Source organism: Podarcis pityusensis (assembly GCF_964106645.2).
Source record: "Podarcis pityusensis genome assembly, chromosome: 2".
Taxonomy (NCBI): domain Eukaryota; kingdom Metazoa; phylum Chordata; class Lepidosauria; order Squamata; family Lacertidae; genus Podarcis; species Podarcis pityusensis.
The window spans coordinates 97,383,070-97,397,092 of record NC_138029.1 but is presented as its reverse complement, the minus strand read 5'-3'; the positions used below and the strand labels follow the sequence as shown (position 1 = coordinate 97,397,092).

General features: G+C 41.8%; 1 long non-coding RNA gene across 4 annotated transcripts; it reads left to right on the top strand.

The window, feature by feature from the left end:
* Window positions 1-462: 462 nt before the first annotated feature.
* Window positions 463-13,773, top strand: LOC308471671. 4 transcript variants are annotated; one of them, XR_013983053.1, is made up of 5 exons: window positions 6,730-6,762; window positions 7,247-7,308; window positions 9,796-9,903; window positions 12,771-12,877; window positions 13,284-13,773. It is a non-coding gene; the product is annotated as an uncharacterized lncRNA (long non-coding RNA). The 4 variants fall into 4 exon arrangements; XR_013983055.1 differs by lacking the exon at window positions 13,284-13,773 and adding an exon at window positions 13,027-13,250; XR_013983054.1 differs by lacking the exons at window positions 6,730-6,762; window positions 13,284-13,773 and adding an exon at window positions 463-602 and having other exon boundaries at window positions 12,771-13,250.
* Window positions 13,774-14,023: the final 250 nt, after the last annotated feature.

Here is a 14,023-nt window from a genome sequence, read left to right as displayed (position 1 = left end):
TTGAATCTGGATGGGTGTTGGTTTTGTTCGAGAAGCTGGGCTTCAGATTCTACCTCGGCCTAAACTCATCTGCCTTCATTGGGTTTGCCCCATTTACACCAGCTTTGTTAGATGGGCAGAGGCGCAGAAAATTATAGTGTGTACTTTGAGCATCCACAGTCGGCTGAGGTGGAATTTGAAGCCTCTTTGGACACATCTTAACACTTTCCACTGGCTCTTTTACCAGTCTATGAATGATATGCCTGTTCAAACATGTAAGCTCTTTCACAGGCAGAATCATTGGACGTGATTCTGCTTCCCCACATGCACATTCAAGTTCTACACATAATGTAATAAAGAATTCGTGGTTTGTTTTAATCAGTGTCATGTTCTGCTTCTTTTGTGCATGAATTGCACTTGCAGATTGTGAAGTGGCCTCATTAGTTAGCAACAAGCACAAATGGTTGGACAGCGCACTATGATTCCATTTTGAAGATACAAGCTACACATGGATGCTTCCTGTGAGCCTTTCTGTGTGATGCATGGACTTCTGAACACATGAGAAGTTTGAACTTCTACTACAGTAGTCCTCTGGCTGTTCTGTAAACGTCCCTGACCATCAGGTATATACTGACATAATCACACAGAGCCAGTGTGGAGCAATGACCAGAGTTCACTTTGAAGTATGGGCTTGTTACTTTCGCTCAGCCTAACCTCTCACAGGACTATCATGGCTGAAATGCTAGTGTGTTCCACAGAGGAAGAGTAGATTCATAAATGTGATTATTACTTTCGGCATAGGGCCATTGTAATATCAGACAGTTTATGCATACTGTATGTTCTTCAGATTTTGCAGCAATTACTCCAGAGGAGATACAGCAAGACTTTTTAAAGATCCGACAGTCTCTAGTACCTACTTAATGTATGAATAATCACTAATAACTGCAAATAGTATTTCTCTAGAGCTTTTAACTTCACTAACAGTACAGTACCTAGCAATGATGTGTCTCAGTTTTCCAGACAAAATGTTCAGTCTTATCTTTTTTGTGTTTGTTCTGTTAGAGACTGCTGTTTGAGTGCCTTCAGAAAGTGTCTTGAAGATAGTTACTCATGTCTATTCATTAAGGTGGACACTGCTGATTGGAATGGGGTGGAGGCAGGTTCGAGACAGCTATGAAGGCAAATCCAGACTGAGCTCATTCCTTCTTTCAGTGGCAGGGCCCTCTCTGTTGGCTTCCTGGCTGTGATGTTGGGCCAGTCAAAAGCTGAATTTGCTGCTCTAGCATGTAGGAAGAGGCATGCCTCTCTTTCCTCCAGGTGTAAGAGTTCACTTTTACTACACCTGGTTGAATAATCCCTTTAGCTTTATCCATGAAAATACTTTGCACATAGTTTGTGGATTTTGGCCATACATATGTACTGCCAACAGGATCCCACGTGTTCTAACTCTTGTGCACCTGAGAATGCACATTTCAGTGAGGCCACAATGTGCCTGAAACTCTCTTGGGTAATGGAACAAAGAATAATGTAAGATGCTGAAAGGATATTGAGTGGTCTGAACGATTTTCTGCACACTGCTTCTCCAAATAGTCATCAACAAAACTATGTTTCCTTATGCAATATCTGGGAATCAATGCAAAAGGTCACAGACTGCGTATAAAAGAGACAAAGCATTTTACGAAAGAGGAAACAAACAAAATAATAATCTCATCATTTAAATGGAGAATTTTAATTGCTTCCCAACTGAATAAAATATTGAGCAGCAGTGGCATTACGCGTGCCTGTTTTTTTAAAAAATTAGTCATTTTCAGATAGAAGGCAGAAGATTGTGGTCACAACGAACAATCTTGATTTCTGCATTTTGCTGTGCTGCCTGTGAGACCCTTGTTCTTTGACAATGATAGCTGTCTGGCATGCAAAGGTATAATTTTATATTGTGCTCTGTCAAAATAACTAGATTGGTTTTGTATTCCCAGAAAGGGCAAAAGGAAAGAATTGACTTGAATGGCAAAAAAGAAAGGAAGGGCTGTCCCAAAGTGGTCTGCTTTTTGTTGTTGTTTTAGCCTTCCCCTCCAATATGTGGCTCTTTTAGGGTACTATTCTGTGATCTATTCTCTCCTATTAACCTACACTAGACCGTAGTATATAAGGGAGACTCTATAAGCTTGTTTTGGATAGTGGTCCTATTTATGGCATTTTCTTTTGCTATGAGGTTGGACTGGCCAGAATTAGTTGTGACCTCTAATAAGAAATACTCTCATTTGTGATTTCTGTTGTACTTTCAATGTACAGAACACTTGATGCCATCATTGTATATGTACCCTCTGAGACAGGTCAAAATGAATAGCCGTCTGGGACATACAGTACTGGTTGTTTGGCTAACATTAGTAATGGCTGAAGTGGATCACAGGGTATTCACCAACAGAGCTTCTTTCTGCATGGAGAGCTTCATGGCTACCTTGTGGGAGATATTAGCTGTTGAGGGAGGAGGACTTGTTTAACCAATACAGTCAGTGGGTGAAGATACGCCCTTTTTTGTACTCTGGACTGAATGGCCTTACAACCCTGCACAATCCTTAGACCAGAGCTTTCCAATCTTTTCATGCCAGTGACACACTTTTTAAATACGCATCATTTCATGACACAGTAATTCAGTTTTACTAGCAAACCAGAAGTTAAACTAACCCCTTTCACATAAGGCACCTACACACTGCAGCTGACACACTAATGTGTCACAACACATAGTTTGGAAAGCTCTGCTTTAGATGACAGAACGTAATATTTCACTTACTTCAGAATACAGTGGTACCTCAGGTTACATACGCTTCAGGTTACAGACTCCACTAACCCAGAAATAGTGCTTCAGGTTAAGAACTTTGCTTCAGGATGAGAACAGAAATCATGCTCCGGCGGCAGCAGGAGGCCCCATTAGCTAAAGTTGGTGCTTCAGGTTAAGAACAGTTTCAGGTTAAGAACGGACCTCTGGAACGAATTAAATACTTAACCTGAGGTACCACTGCATGGTAACCCAGCCCTGCTGTTTAGGGGGCCTTTCTGTTCATTCTGTTGAGACTGGGGACCTCTGCTACAAAGCCCTGCCCATATGGCATCAATGGGTACAGCTGACCCAATACAACATTTTCCATGTTTTGGGAGGGCAGGAACCTGAAACATTAATTACTGCTAGAGACGATGCATGGCTCATTGACTGCACCAGCAGTGTAGTGGAAAGACATTCGTACATATGGACTTGTGGAAACAAGCGATCAGTCAAAAGCAAAGCCAGAACAAAAGAAGAGCCTAAGAGTGATATTGTAAACCAATATGCCTTATGCTGAAGATTACAACCATTATTATGACGAAGACGAAAAAGTACATGAGTGTGTACGTACGTATGTATTGTATGTGTGTGTGCATGCCAGTGTTTGTTTTGGTGAGGGCCTTCCCATCTAGGAAAAATTACATACCTGAGTTTTTCCAGTACTAGTTGTCATGGAAACAGAATGAGTTTTACTGTAGGGTGCTTGCTGTGCTATGAAATAGGTTCTTTGTGCATTCTAATTGTAGGAGTTCATTAATAATAACATCTCTTACATAACCTTAGCCCTGCTAATATCCCCAACCTATTATTACAAAAGGTGAACAGAGTTATGTAATGTGCAGGGTGCATTGGACTCTCAAGAGCGAGCCAATCTGAAGCCCTTTCTAGCTCCAATAACTATGTAATGGAGTTTTATGTACCTCAAAGCAATTATTTAGCAGTACTGTACAGTGAGGCTTCCAAATCCATAGTGACTTTTTCAATGGCAAACAAATGCCTACAGCAGTGAATTGACTTAGATCCCCTTCCCATCAAGCTTAATATTCCAGAACCCTGGCTTAGAGCTTTGGAGACTTTGATTTAGCTATTAATGAGTAACCCACATGGCCACTTGCAAAATCCATTTAGTTCCAAAAAAAGTCTATTCCAGGCTCTGTACTGGACCTAGACATCAGGTATTCAGAGGTAAATAGATAACTACGCTGCATCCGAAGTGAGCTGCAAGATACATTTTTTCCCTGTTAAATTTGACCTATTAAGCATCTAACCTCTGGGTTTCTTCCTTGATTTTTATTACCATATACACTCAAATTCTAAAATGTGTGTCCGTTTTAGTAGACTAAAGATGTTTAGTCTGAGAAAGAGGTTAGATTATACCGAACTGGTATAAAACTGAGGCACATCTATTATGGCATTGTGGAGAAAGATAAAGTTTAGGAGCTCAGATAACTCTTTGGTTTTTTTAACCAAGTCAAGCTATTTCTCCATTTTCTGCTTCAGCTAGTCAGGGATAAGGCTCTTTCGGTAGATCCTAGTTCTTATTTCTGGTTCCTAGTTCCTTACTGAATAGTTTCTGCTTTCTTATTTAAGATCCATCCTACACACATTAGCAATGCTTATGCTCAATGAAATCAATTATTTGGGCTGCAATCATACTCGGGAGTTTGAACACTGAGACTTATTTCTGTTTCAACATGAATAGGATTTACTCTACATGGCATCAAGAATCAGACAGAAATGGATTTAGATGCAGCCTGTATATAAAAAAACCCCTCAAGATTTCAGCAACTCTGGGCCCCAAATAATGTTCAGGCCACTCCAATCCATGGCACCACAACACTGTCCAACATGAACTGCTCTGGTATGCCTAACCCAAAGCTTAATCTAGGGACAAACCTAGGCACAAGATCTCCCTTGGTGAGCCACTAAGCAAAGCAAATTCAGAACACTATACTGTAAAAATTTATTATATAATCTGGCCATTAGAGGGAGCTTCAATGGTTTTTTATGAATGGAACCAAACAACTTTCCTGGTTTGCTTGTGCTTCCACCAAGGCTGCATACTTATTGAGGCAACCATATGCAGACCATTGTAGATAAATTAGATTTCAGAATACTAAACTACCTCTGACACTGGCATTTACTTTACGAAACCTCATTCCCCAAAAAATCAGCAGGCTCAAATCCTCACGGGGATTCGAACTGCCGACCTTCCGATTGGCAAGCCCAAGAGGCTCAGTGGTTTAAACCACAGCGCCACCTGCATCCATGTAACTATATTGGGCACCTAATTAATTGCTGGGGTGTCGGGAGGGATAGTACCTTTGGTGGGGGACAGTTCATGCTCCTTCTGGGGTAGTTTGCCCACTACCCAGCTCTCCCCAGTGGCTCCTAGAAGCTGTCAGCATGTGACAGCAGCCACACCCTAGGAAACTGCTTCAATTGGCTAAAGAGGCAAGGGTAACCGATGAGTCTCAAACCCTTGGTGAGTTAGGGACAGCCTCTCCTCTGCATGTGAAGACAGACTCTGGTGGATCACACAGATGAGACCAATAGTTGGTCCAGTGGTCAAGAAGGCGGTTTCTGAATGTGCTGTAGAGGGAGGTGAGCGGCAGATGGGGCTTGGCAACCCAGGTAGGTAGCCCATCTAGAAGGAAAGCTGATCCTAAACCTCTGCTGCCTTGTGGGGTATCTTCAGGAAAATAAAAAGCCAAGGACTAAACCCTACACAAATCCAGAGGAGTTGCTAAGACGGCTGGATGGCACCTTGTACGTCTCCTTCCAGCAAATCCTGCAGCCAAGCTGGTGCCAAACATATTGCTCTGCTTTCCTTTGGAGCACATCAGCAAGGTCGAGAGGGAGGTCCTGTCTTCTGGACAGCCCAGGACCTCTATACACACTGACTGCCAAGGCTTTCACCCTTGCAAGGTCACTGCTGACAACGCAGCAGTTTGACTTCACCCCCAGAGGCACACTCCATTATCTCGAGACAGACAGATGCCAACAGCAATTAACTGCAAGCCACAAAATGCTTGCCTCTCACGGAAGGGGATTTTTTTTTAACTTGAGAGGAATAATAGATTTAGAGCAAAGAAGTAACAGAGCTTCTAAATGCTGCAAGCTACTTATAAATGGACTAAGGAGCTTATTCAGTCATTGTATCTCCACAAGCTCATTAGCTTGTTGCTGTAGTAGTCCGTGCTGTGGTTTAAGGCAGTTAAGGCAGGTTCCCAGGCACTCCCTGCTCAAATATATAAGGAAATAGTTGTAGGAATCAGGTAGCTGGGATGAAAAAAACAAAACAGGATTCTAGAGAGATTTGGGTAATCCTTTAAGAAATCGGATGAAGAGTAAAGTCTTATGAAATCCAAACCAAAGCTGGCATAACCATAGAGACGCAATTCATGGGCAACTTGTACGCTGCTGCTTAAAAGTCAAACTAGGTGGGTTCTTGATTCACATGAAAACTCACTTGTATGAAGCATTACCCATGTGATTCAGCGATATTGAAGTACACCAGGGAAATGTCCTTGGAAGCATTTTCTTATTACTCAAATCACACAGGGCCCACAAGTTGTTTGTCATACGGACAGTAGCCTTATCTTCCATGAATTTATCTGATTCCCTTTCAAAGCCATCCAGGTTGATGGCAAATTGCAATTGCCACATTCTCTGATAACAAATTCCATAGTTAAACTACACACTGTGTGAATAAATACTTCCTTCTGCTCCCAGCATTCAGCTTCATTGAATAACCCCAGGTTCTAGGATTATGAGAGGGGGGAAAACAGAACTTCCTGCCTACTTTCTCCACCCGCATAACTTTCTGCCAGTCATGTGACATCACAATTAGGTCATCTCGTTCCGTTCCCCCGTCTAATGGGTTAGGAGAAGGTTGGCAAAGTGTAGGGGGCCGTCTGGGCTGTCCCCCCCCCCGGGAGGTGGAGCTGTAGGCAGGGTTGGTGAGCAACATGAGCAGGATAGAGTTCCTAGTTATTCTATACAACTCTGGAGACATGGTAAGGAAGAGCCATCAGCCTACCATTTATTTAAGCTTTCTGTAAGAAATTGTCTTAAGAACATCCTGTTCTCATTGAGCAACCAGATGCCTCTGGAAAGCTCACAAGCAGGATGTGATCACAATACCACCCTCTCAACGCTGTTGCCCAATGCAAAGGCGTAATACCTTTGATCCTGTGAGTAGTAGCCACTGATAGCTATATACACCATGAATTTGTTTAATCCCCTTTTAGAGCTTCAAGGTGACATCAGCAGAGTAACATGCAAGAGCAAACACCCAGTTCATCAGTTCACAGCTTCAGGGGAGAACCTCCACTGGCTTACATCTACAAAAATCACCCAACTTCAGCCATGCAACATCTACCTGCTTCTTTTTATATTTTTTTATTGCATTTCACAAAACTAACATTTTCTTTTTCTTTACAGAAGAACAAAGAACAGTTAAGTCCAACCCAGAAAGTTGTTGAAGAGATACATACATAAAATGGGTAAGTACAACCGTAATTCAATTTATACATATATGCTAATCAGGAAATACATATTTCTTTTTTAGGTGCAGGTAAGAAGTCTTGTAAGTTGTCAGTTGGAACATAAGATATAAAGTCCGACCAAATCACATGTACATGTTCCACAGGTTCTTTGCCTCTGATTACACCAAATGTTGAAAGTTAAATTTTTCAGCAAGAGACCAAATAATTTTGCACCACAATGCAGGAGGAAATTCATGTTAAGTCTTCCATTTTTGTGCTATAGGTAGTATTGCAACTGCCAGCCATGAAGTTAATAACTGTATTAAAGAAAACTGTTTCAGATTGTTATCCCACACATTTTTTAATGCAAGTTGTGGGGTTGCCTGATTTTCAGACTTTAAAATTTGTGCAATTTCTGTAAATACCTCTTTCTTGTAACCAGGATAGGCCTGGATCTCCTGTATTTATTTTAAGTTGTTCTTTGGATAACAGTTTGTCATTAACATGGAAATCATGGACTGTAAATGGCGTTTCCCTGCCCCCCTCCCATGAAAGGATTGTACTACGCAAGGCTGAATCCTGGACTTGAGGGTGAAAACTGTGGCATTAGAGGCAAGTATAACGGAGACTGACAGCGCTGCCACCTTTTCCATACCTATAGCATATTCAATGTGTATAGGCTATGCATTGTATCTAAAGTTGTTTTGGAGAGCCTAATAAAAGGAAGCACCCATATTTTTGTGTCTGGTATCATTTCACCTTCCACGTCAACCCATTTCTTATTGGATCTGACGATAATAAAACTTAGCTCGAGTCATTTGTTTAAGCTTGATTTCTTCCATCAGACCTATGTTATAACAAGTTATCAGCAACTTCTTAAGATTAGTTCTAAGACCCAGTATTTTATTTTTAATTTCCCCAATTCTAATTTGAATATTGGTAGGGCTTCCTGAGGGTTAGGTAACATATACATCATGTCATCAGCATAAAAGTTTAATAAATGCTATTCAACCTTTCCCCGATGGCCCTTGATACATGAGTAATGAAACTGCTAATGGTTCCAGAGAAACAGCAAAGAGCAATGTGGACAGGGGACAACCTTGTTTTGCTCACTTGCCAATATGAACAGAGTTCAAATTCACAGCATTTGTGCCAACAGTGGCCTGGTGAGAGGCACAGAGGACTCTGATAGTAGTCATGAATGCGTTGCCCATCTGATAGTGTTCTAAGACTTTAAAAAGTACCTCCATTCTAAAAAGTCAAAGGCCTTGTAAATGTCCAGTGACACCAGTGCCAAAGGGCTGGGATTCTTCTTCCTAATTACTGTCATATATTATATTGACTAACCTGCATGTGTGATCTGCATTGTGTCTGCCTGGGATAAATCTGGTTTGGTCTGAATTGACAATTGTATGGATCACCCTGCTGGAAGCCATGACTGATGTAAAAAAAAGTTGGTTGAACAGGGTGATCCATCTGTAAGATCCCACTTCCTTAGGATCTCTACCTGGTTTAGGTAAAACAATTATTTTCAATGGGGACCAAATGTTTGGGAGGGCTCCACCCCTCCAAACAACATTAAACAGCAAAGTTAAATATGGTGCTACTGCAAAGCTATACAAAAAGTGCTACCAAAGCCATCTGGTCCAAAAGCTTCCGAATGTGAATTCCACCAGCATCCATCCACCTACATCTGCCAGCTTCTGCTTGGTCCACTATCAAACATAAGCCACCTTCCGGCTACTCGCCCGTTTCTGGTTGGTCAGTCATTGGACATCAGCCAGCTTCTGCCATGGATATCAGCCACCTTCAGACCACAAACTCGCCACCCACTCTGCAAATCCACTGGCTTTTGCAAGCAAACTTGCCTTCTCTTCTGCTCCACAGCATTCTGATGCCAGATGATCACCTTCTTCCACCTGCCAATTTGCTTCCTTCACATGGTAGCATCCATGTGGTCTGCATGGGAGAAAAAGGTGAAGCAGTTATTTCAGTGTGGCTCATCAAAGAACTCGGGGGTGGGTCTAACTCCATTGAATGACAGACAGCATACCCAAGGAAAAGAGGTTTCCATCGTGTACAAAATCATGGAAATGTTCAGTTTGATACTGTCACAACCATTGCCCATTGTGTTCTGTTGGGTGAGAGCAAAAGGAAAATAGGAAGGGGACCAGGGAGGGAAAGGAGGAACAACTACTGCTTGCTCACAAATGCCCCTTTTGGGGGTAAGTTGCTTGCTAGAGTGGTGGCAGGATCAAAAACATGGATAAAAAATCCAAAGGTACATTACAGGATCTGTCTCACAGGGTTGAAAGTTGAAAAGAAGGTTATATATCTGGGGGTTTGGTTGATGAATAAAAATGCAATGTTATTTCAAAATGACTGTGAAAATATGAAATGTGGTTATAGTAGACTTACAGAGATGGAGAAGAATGAACTTATACCTGATGAGTAGAATCTCAGTAGTGAAAATGAATGTACTACCAAAAATGCTGTTTGTTTCAGACTGTGCTGCTGATCAATTCGGTTACCTGTTTTAAACAACAGCAGAGACATAACGGTGCAATGGCAACTTGCATTAGGATAGATTTTATTCACTCCTGCAGGTGCAAGGTATCATTTGATTATTAATTTATGAATATCTTGATAAGATAATTTTTATCAGTTTTTATAATTCTGCTTTCCTGGTTTTTATAACTCTGTTTTTATGATGCAGTTTTATTCTGTTTTTATGTTGCTTGTCTGCATACTTCTTAGAGGTTTCTAAATATTAAGTAGGTTGGAAAGGTTTTCAAATGAACAAAATTAAAAAATTGTCCTCACCTTGCTGAAACTCTACAGTTCTCTTCATTGCTTTCTTTTTTACACCCCAACCAAGGAAGAAAAACTTAACTTTATTTCCATGCAGAATTATTCCTGCAGCTTGAGAGAGGCCTAAAACATGACTCAGCATTCCCAGAAGTCTGCACTTCCTTCCTCTCCCCCAGGTTTCTACTGGGCTTTTACTTAAAGGGACAGTAACCTATCAACTAACTATGATAACAAAGCTTTGAGCAGACAATAAATTTACAAAAGATTAAAGTAGGCTTAGATTACCTTCTGCAGGTGGTGTCTGGAAAACCTAGTAGTTCTCAGATATTCTTGGAAGGCAAACAGAGAGTGAGTGGGATATCTCAACCATGGACCTGGCTTTTTTTACTGGAAAAAAGCATCTCCCTTCATATCCACTGAACTTCCATTCCTTTATGACATCATAGGTCATTAGCAGCCAATGGTAACAGTTGGTGGGGGCCATCACCATTTAGACCTATTTTATATCTATATATCGATCTACAGTGGTACCTCGGGTTAAGTACTTAATTCGTTCCGGAGGTCCATACTTAACCGGAAACTGTTCCTAACCTGAAGCACCACTTTAGCTAATGGGGCCTCCTGCTGCTGCCGTGCCACCGAAGCACGATTTCTGTTCTCATCCTGAAGCAAAGTTCTTAACCTGAAGCACTATTTCTGGGTTAGCAGAGTCTGTAACCTGAAGCGTATGTAACCTGAGGTACCACTGTATAGCTATATCTATATGTGTGTCAGTTTTGGGGGGGGGGGAGGTTTTCTAAAAAAACAACTTTACAGGTGATAGAAACTTTACTTTTTTGAAATATGGCAACCTTGCATTTGCGCCCCACTTTTTATCCAAGGAGCTTCAGGGGCCACACACATCGTTTCCCCTTTCCTCATTTAATCCCCACAACAACCCTGAGAGGTAGGTTAGGCTGAGAGGCAGTGACTGGCCCAAGGTCACCCACAACCGTTTCTTAGATTTCTAAATGTGTCCAAGGCCCAAAACGTTTGGGACTCGTGGGTTACAGGGTTCAAATCCCCTCTCAGCCTCACTAGGTGACCTTGGGGTTGTCTGTCTTTCATACCAACCTACCTCACAGGGTTGTTGTGAGGATCAAAGGAGGCCAGAGGAGAAATGTAATAATATAAAGTCATCTCCATTGGTCATCTAGGACACAAATGTTGTCCTAGGAACATTGCAAGCCCTCCTGGATCTGATTTGCTCAGGACGCCACTGCTAAAGGGGCACCTTTCCCCCTACAAACCGGCAACATTGTTGTTGTTGTTGTTGTTTCAGATGAAGGGTTTGTGTTGTGATATTTATGGATCCACAATGATAATTCATTTCTAACTCTCTCTTAGGATAATGGTGGAATCTGAAACCAAGGCTTCAAGTCATTGCTTTCTTGTGTAATAAACGAAAATCTGCCCTTATTCCCTTATGGGGGACACAAGAGCCCTTATAGAGTCCTTTGTTGGTTCTCCATCGGTAGGAGGAAAAAACAGAGGCCAACCAGAGAATATTGAGAAGCAAAGCAACTTGTAAGCCTGATCTTTATTGAACTGTTGTAACAGGGTGTCCCCTTCACACGCAGGAGAAGGACGAGGACCCAGAACCAAGGTGTGTCCGCCCTTATATAGTGGTACCTCAGGTTACAGACGCTTCAGGTTACAGATGCTTCAGGTTACAGACTCCACGAACCCAGAAATGTTACCTCAGGTTAAGAACTTTGCTTCAGGATGAGAACAGAAATCGTGCAGCGGCAGCGCAGAGGCAGCAGGAGGCCCCATTAGCTAAAGTGATGCTTCAGGTTAAGAACAGTTTCAGGTTAAGAACAGACCTCCGGAACGAATTAAGTACGTAACCAGAGGTACCACTGTATAGACATTTTAAATTGCCCACCTTGGAGTCTAAGACCACCCCCAGAAACATCATACCTACATCACAGAAGGGGTGTAGCTCAGGACCACCACCCCAGATATATCATACCTACATCAGAGAAAGAGCGGGCTAAAGCAGAAATCTGAGTGGGTTGTTCACCTACTGTCTGGCAAGTTACCTGTTAATGTTTACTGGATTGATACCCTGGGGAGCCTGGCCAGTCTTTTGTAATGATAAGTACTTAGTTCCTGAGCCAACTCACAGGCCCTATTCATACACAGACATACCCTTAAGACAGAATAAAAAAATCCTTCCAGTAGCACCTTTAAGACCAACTAAGTTAGTTCTTGGTATGAGCTTTCGTGTGCAAGCACACTTCTTCAGATGTGTATCTGAAGAAGTGTGCTTGCACACGAAAGCTCATACCAAGAACTAACTTAGTTGGTCTTAAAGGTGCTACTGGAAGGATTTTTTTATTTTGACTATGGCAGACCAACACGGCTACCTATCTGTAACTGGAACCTTAAGACAGAATTTGTGAAGGAGAAGACAATGGGGAGGCTCCTCCATTTGACCTTGCAGAGAAAACACCTGGTCAGCCTGAGAGTAAAAATGGCTCCATGGCTCCTCTCCTGTGCAGCTTCAAACATATGGCCTATATAGCTATGTATGTGTTTGCTTGATACATTTATGAACCTTTATTATATACATAAGACCTTAATTTATTTATTTCACTTGAAAAACCTTCTTTTCTTATTTAAAGGACAGCATATACTTTAGTAAATCTCCAGAGATCTGTCTCCTGTGTCCCAATGGAGTTCCTGTAAATAGTGGCAGTAAGAATTGCAGCAAGGTTGAAACAGGAAAACGGTAACGTAGAAGAATCTCCCCATTTTAATTCATCCCTGAATCCATTTTGTGCAGTTAGAGCTTTGCAGTTTGAAATCTGCGCATGAGCTTTCCTATCAAAACAAACAAGCTGTTTTGAAGTGGGTGTGCAAGCCTGTGTTCTCTTGCAGTTCCTAGTACAACTGAAAGGAATGGGATGTATGGAGAACGAAACACTAGGAGATCGGCCAAGCATAGTAATGACACTAAGGACTCAGCTACGTTAGTAAAGAAAAAGCAATTTGAATGCACTATAAACATGCAACACCAGATGGCACCAGAGAGCAGGAAATTTTAAAAGGCTGTTTTCAATGGCGATTTTTTCTTTCTTTCATTATAATGATCTAATTTCTGACTTAGTCATAGTGTATGTTTTTCCTGTGTCTAGATCCACCATAAGTCCTAGAGCACGGACGAAAACAAAAATATCAGCACAGATAACCGAAAGCAGACATTGACAGACCACTAATACACAGAGCAATTACTCAGAAGACAAAGATAAAAGACACGGAAAGATGGTTTCATGTATTCAATAAGAAGGTTGGGGTGGGCTAGTCTGAAGAGCCAAAGAGCAACAACAGTGTGTTGTAAGTGTGTTCTTGTGATGGGAAGGATTGCAGTAATTGTCTGGTTAAGCGGTCATCACCTAGTAATTGGGCATGCATAAAAGCCTCCCTATGACTTTTAGGGGCTGATCCTATGTACGTTTGTACTAATAAAGGCCTAATTTTTCACTTAAAGCCAGCTGGCATTCTGTTTGGGAGCCCCGGCTGGGACAAACACTTTACAAATTTCTCCAACCATAACCGTATGCATGTCAGTTCCCATTGCAGAACGTAGCTGAGGGACACTCTTGAGTGTGGTTTAATTTTTTTTTTCTTTTTATATCATGCCGCTCCTCTCTTTCTCTCTTCCCCACTGCAACACCTAGGGTCTCACTGACTTCCCTGTGCCCACCTGACATACCTTCTGCAACTTAAGCATATGAATGAAGTGTAGCTTCAAAAAAACGATTGCCTTAATTCACACTGACAAAACACCCACTGTGTGATGACAGGAACGCAGGCTGGTTTCAAGCCGAGCTGCCTACACTTTCTCACAAAAAAATGACACTGAACTTCTACCTCA